General features: G+C 37.1%; 1 pseudogene; it reads right to left on the bottom strand.

Moving 5' to 3' along the window:
- Positions 1–2,961: 2,961 nt before the first annotated feature.
- LOC102662148 (FACT complex subunit SSRP1-like) lies at positions 2,962–4,083 on the bottom strand (annotated as a pseudogene).
- Positions 4,084–6,825: the final 2,742 nt, after the last annotated feature.

Here is a 6,825-nt window from a genome sequence, read left to right as displayed (position 1 = left end):
GGCAAGCTCATCAAAAGTGATTTCACTGTCTGTATCACTTGAATCTTCAGCAGATTCAAATCTCCCAGTGAGTGCATTTACATCTCTGTCAGAATCACTTTCTTGTTCACTCTCTGTATCATCAGACCGACATACAGAAAGTCCTTTCCTCTGCTTCTTGAGATGAGTGGGACATTCAGCTATGATGTGTCCATAGCCTTCACACCCATGGCATTGAATTCCTTTGCTGTGACTGGGCTTTTCATCTGACCTTTTCTGGTATTTGCTACCTTTCCTGATGTCGAAAGGGATGTTCTGGACATGTGGTTTCTGCCTCCTGTCCATTCTGTTCAGCACTTTGTTGAACTGCTTTCCAAGGAGCACAACTGCCTTAGTCAGACCTTCATCAGTATCCAGGTCATACTCATCTTCTTCTTCATCATTGGACACGAACGCCAAGTTCTTGCTCTTCTTTTCAGCCCTATCCGAGAGTCCTAGCTCAAAGGTTTGAAGGGAACCAATGAGTTCATCTACTCTCATGTTGCAAATGTCTTGGGCCTCCTCTATTGCAGTGACTTTCATGTCAAATCTCTTAGGCAAGGATCTGAGGATCTTTCTCACCAGCTTTTCATCTGTCATTCTCTCTCCCAAGGCAGTGCAAGCATTGGCAATTTCAAGAATGTTCATGTGAAAGTCATGAATACATTCTTCCTCCTTCATCTTCAGATTTTCGAATTTTGTAGCCAAGAGTTGCAATCTGGACATCTTCACTTTGGAGGTTCCTTCATGAGTGGTTTTCAGGATCTCCCATGCATCTTTGGCCACTGTGCATGTGTTGATCAGTCTGAAGATATTCTTGTTAACTCCATTGAATAGAGCATTCAAAGCTTTGGAGTTTCCAAGTGCCAATTCGTCTTCTTCTTTAGTCCAGTCTTCTTCTGGCTTCAATTCATTAGAGGGCTTTCCTTCTGTGTCCAGCATCTTGGGATGTTCCCAGCCTTTGATGACAGCTTTCCAGGTTCTGCTATCCAGTGATTTGAGGAAGGCCACCATTCTTGCTTTCCAGTATTCATAGTTGGTTCCATCAAGAATTGGTGGTCTGTTCACTGGTCCTCCTTCTTTCTCCATGTTCATCAGAATTTATCTCCCTAGATCTCACTCAGTGATTTCGAGTGCCTGCTCTGATACCAATTGAAATTCTGATACTGGGGACAGATGTCGTACAGGATGTCACGACATCACGCTTCAGAACATGCAGATTGTGTTTGACTGTATGAACAGATTAAACAAGTAAATAACACAAGAGAATTGTTAACCCAGTTCGGTGCAACCTCACCTACATCTGGGGGCTACCAAGCCAGGGAGGAAATCCACTAAAATAGTGTTAGTTCAAGGTCTAGCAGCCACTGTTTACAACCTTCTCACCTAACCACTACCCGTGCGACCTCTACCTAAGAGCCACTCTTAGATATGAGAAACCCCGCTCACTCCCTCTCAAACACTCTCCCGTGTTTATAATTAAATCAAAGACACACCAGAGATCAACTCTGAACAAAAGAGATCAACTCTACACACTAGAGATCAACTCTACACACAAGAGATCAACTCTACACACTAGAGATCAACTCTACACACTCAGGTCCAACACTTGATGTTAGGGTACCATCAAGGTGGCTCACAAAACACTCAAGTCCCAAAACTCACAAAATAACTTTTCAATCCCGGACTTGGTACAGAACTCGTGCAGCCTTCATGTTTATATAGCAGTGTGCGTTTCTGGGCTGCAACAGCTTGTGCTGGATGAGATCTATCATTCTTCCTGAAAATCTGCACTTAAAGATCTAAAAGATACAGTTTGATCTTTTAGTTTTTATCTTTAATCTTTAATCCCTGAACGAACTCTTCTACTTTGAAATTCGAACTTTAATTATCTTTTAATTCGTTCCTAAAGATAGATCATCTTATCTCTTGCTAACTGCACAATAATCTATTAAAGATATAACAGATTTATGTGTCCAGTATTTTCGGGCAAGATGTCAGGACATCGTATCCGACATCGTGGATCCTGCAGCTTCAATGCTTCATTTGACATTTTATCTTGACTTATGCATTGTGCAGCAACTCCAGTATTTTCGGGCAGGATGTCAGGACATTGTATCCGACATCGTGGATCCTGCAACTTCAATTCTTCATTTGACATTTTATCTTGCCTTGTGCATTGTGCAGCCCGATCTTATTCCTTGACATAACGTTGGACATCATGTGCAGCAACTCCAGCTTTCCTTCATTGTCTAAGTGCTTATGTTTTAACAAAATCTTAGCCAATCTTTTAAAACTCCGTAGAGCTAAGCACTAACAGTATATATGGGACAAAAGGATAATTTACGACATATTGTTGTAAATTGCATATAAGAATAGTAAATAAATTAACAACCAACCATAAGTGAAAAAGATTATGTAAAACAAAAATTAAGATAATTTCATGTATAACCCTTCTGGGTTATATACTAGGTTCACAAAATGATATTCTTCATCAGACACTAGGTTCACAAAATGATTGATATTCCAATATTGCAAAGTAGCCTTGATAACATCGATAACTCTATGTGGCTACATTGAGTTTGGAGCATGTGTCCAGTGTCCAGACACATTGGAACAATACCTATTTAAGTTCATTCGCATTAGTTACAGGTTTTGCTGGATGATCTCAACATCTATTACCTGGCATTTTGAGGACATTTTTCTTTACCCAACCTGAGAAACTTTGATTTTCTCCCCCAAAATATCCAGTAGAGCTAATTAAGTATTATACAATTACAAACCTACTTAATTTGCCATTGTAATTGCTCCAAACTTTGAGGCTAGGCAGCTATGCGGAAGTAAGGTGATAACTGATAAATACTCCCACCCACAACTTCCACACCCAAATCCAAAACCATATAGCCAATATGACATAGAATAGAACACACCTCTCTTTCCAATTTACAAAAGAACATGAAACCAGACATTGCCCTCTTGGGTGCATTTGGGTCTTTTTTCTTTTGTTTTTTCTTCTTTCCATCTTCATCATCTTTTGATTTCTTTTTAGAAGTAGATGCCTTAAAAGGAAAATCCTTCTTTGATTCCTTTTTGGCAGGCTTCTGAAAATCGGTCACCATTAAGGTGTCAGACACACCATAGATTTTAAGAGTAAAGAACTATCACAAAGATAACAAAGGCAAACAAAAATCGCTTGCCTCTTTCTCATCACCACTATCACTGTCATCAAAATCGTCTACCCCAGAGTCATTGGTAGGAGAACCTTCATCATCCTTGTCAACAACAAAATCGAAATCCTGCAGACATTTACCACTGTTTAATAGCTTGAATACACACACACACACACACATACACACACACACACACAAACACACACACACACACACACACACACACACACACACAAACACACACACACACAAAAGCACAGAAAAAATGCATACAAACACAATTGAAAGCAAAAGAGAAAACATAAGAAACTAAAATGGATAAACTTAAAATAGGAGAAAGGCCAACTGGATGCTTATGGATGTAAGTTCAATAGTTGCAAAAACTGAAATGTAAGCTTCGAGTTCACTTATTTTTTCATGCCCAAGCCCAACTTTTAGATATTGTTGATCAACATAAATAAATGTTGTCTCCTTGATTCATAAAAATAGAACACAAGTTTACTAAATTCTACTTATGAACTAAAAGATAAGGATGAAAATTATATAAATTATCTATTTGATCACCTCCTCACCACTTTCATCTCCACCAGCTTCATTCTTTATGCGCTCAAGATGTGGATCAAAAGCATCATCATCCTCAAACAATGAACCTTCTTTATACCAACAGTAGGTTGGGCATCTCCTAAGTTCATAATCTTCAAGCCCTTTGAACTGCATGTGCAAACCAAAAACAAATGTTTATATAACAATAACAATTAGTTCTATGTAAAATTTGGAAATGGGCTAACATTTACCTGACAAATTCATACAAATTGTGGTACACATTTCTTTGAATATTATGGAAGAGATTTTCTTGTTCAAATTTTAGTCTGATGAGAAGGTCAAAATAATGCATATTGGAACCACCGGCAGCATGCCGCTCAAATTACATATAGTCAATCTGATAAGAAAGGGTAAAAAACAATTAAAACCTCCATTGTGTAAATATCATATACTATATCAACCAGTAATTGACATCTAGTCATCTGTAGGCATAATCAGATTTTACCTCTTTGTGAAGAATAAGAGTGAGAGGTTTAGGAAGAAAGAAGAAGCTCTTCTTAAGGGGATACAGAATTCCATCTTCAGCTTTCAAAGATGATTTCACTGCATAACTATCTTGAGAAATTCTAAATTAAATAAATGGGCTCCTTACCTTTATTTCATTGGCCTCATCTGCAAATGTTAAATGATTTGTCGAAAGAAATCCAATAAATTATTATTATCTTTTATCAAAAGCGATTAACCCAATTAAGGAAGGTACCTTTCTGCATGTGCTTATTAGGTCATTGGACAAAAATGGAGGGTAACTAAGTATTGATAAAAAAAATATCCATATTGTTGAATTAAACGTCAACTAACCATAATTGTTTATAATGTAAACAATGAAAATGTTTAGTTTCAAACAAAAATGTTCGTATGTCATCTACCCTTTTCTAAATTCCACGTTTTTAATCTGGAGAAAATATGTTGCCCATTTGTTGTGAAGTGTTGTAATAACCACTGCAAAAGTGTAAATATGAAAATAATGACGTACATAAAACATTGCATTAGACTTTGATACAAAAGTAACAATTAAAACCTATTATAGTAAACATACCCTATTCCATTCATTCTTCAAACCCCGCTCACTATGCACATCCAAGGCATGACATAATATCCACACTCATAGCCTCCGGTTTGAACATGACTCGAAATGCAATATGAAATATATTTACTAAAGCTACAACTATGAAAGTAACACATGGCAGTAACTCAAGAGTACTTTTGAAGAAATAATGACATGCCTTTGGTTCAATCCACCGAGGTACAGTTTGATCTGCCTTTCCTTCCAAAGTAGTGGTTAATGTCTTCATTACACTAGTTTCAAAATACCATTAACGTATATAATATAAAAATCATTGTGTTTTACCACTACAATTGGTATACATTATTTGATTTTAAATTTAGAAAGTAACCTGTTAACTGCAGCCTTGATGTTAACATTAGGCTTCTTACGCAAAGAACATAACCAAACAACAATAGTGTCCTGTGGACACATAACAATAAGTTGTCAATGTGCCCTGAAGACCAAAAACATTAGTTACGCAATTATAATGCAAATTTTTTAACATTGTTCAACATCAAATTCACTTATTGATTCAGATAAGCTCCTAGGTACACTTGTCGTTGTGATTCCTTGACCCAAGTTTGAATGTATTGTTGACATTCTTGATGTCTGTTCTTTGCGTTGTGTATAGACTGAGGTTCAAGGAAACATACAGTGATCCATAACCTAAACTTATGCTCCAATCATTCATAAACCTATTTCAAACATTTGATATAAATTTTGTTAATGGTATATTGTAACCAACATTCATTATTAGTTAATACATAATTTGAACTATTACTAAACCAAATTAACTTACATCGTCCACAATTGTAGTATAGATATATTCAAACATTTGTCACCTAAAATTATCTCGATTACATCTGCGTGTGTGATGAAAAAGCCATATTTGACATTAGGTATCCTAAATTTCTCCCCATCTCATGGCAACTCAATTGGCTTTTGGTAAACATCAAACAAGTTCTTAACCAATTCTCCTAATGGATCAACTGCAGCCACTGCATTATCCATTCCAGAAGATGTAATCCTTTTCGGCAGGCGCTTTTGTGAATCCTACATGTTTAATGAAAATATCAATTGTGATAATTTTATTTAAAAATGTGAGTGAAATTAATATTTAGGAGGAAAAGAATATACCTCATCAGATACAGGTTTCACAAGATGTGTCGGTCACCCAACGAATGTGCTAATGACTTGCCTCACAAACTGAATCTCTGATGTTGGAAAAGGGACCTGAGCGTCACTATGGTAAACTTGGACAACACTTACCTTAACCACATCATTTTCATAAGGGACATTGTATATGGTGGATGCACTATTGTACACTTTTCCCAATGCCACTAGTTGAGTACACTGGTCGCCAACTACGTACAAGCCCATAGTATCCACGCAATTCAGAAGGCTCTTTACCTGATGGAATTGTGTCAGCTTTAGCTCAACTCCCCTTGGTGCTCACACGTGCAGCTGACACTTGTATATCAGGTGCCTTAAGTGGGGGTGAGTGTTGTGATGCAATTTGGGATAACTATAATTTTATTGCTTGCTTCAACTCTTGTTTAATCATCTTCAAATTGCATTTGTTTTCCTCTTCTACCTTCCTCCTCCACACTTCTTGTAGGTTTTTGTTTTCTTCCTCTACTTCTTTTCTCAACTCTTCCTTCAGGTTACCGATGATTTCAACCAATTGTTGTTGATTGATTGATGCAGAAGAACTATTGGAGTCAGGAGAAGCCTCTCCAAAATATTGGCTGGTTGTTACACCTATCCCCGCCACACGTACGCGACCTGGATGCTCTGGCAGGCCAATAGCAATGTTCAATATGTCATGACGACCATGCAGAACATAGCTTCCCTGCATCGTTTGTTCTTCTAAAGAGTAATGTGAACAACACAACATGACATTCAACATAACATAGGTTCTTATTGTACAATATACTAAGTCAGACTGTGAAACGCAGAGGTAATTACTCATAATTTTGTCTGATATTT

Source organism: Glycine max, chromosome 12, assembly GCF_000004515.6.
Source record: "Glycine max cultivar Williams 82 chromosome 12, Glycine_max_v4.0, whole genome shotgun sequence".
NCBI lineage: Eukaryota > Viridiplantae > Streptophyta > Magnoliopsida > Fabales > Fabaceae > Glycine > Glycine max.
Note: the sequence above shows the minus strand (reverse complement) of the source record. Positions and strands in the feature narration are given on the sequence as shown.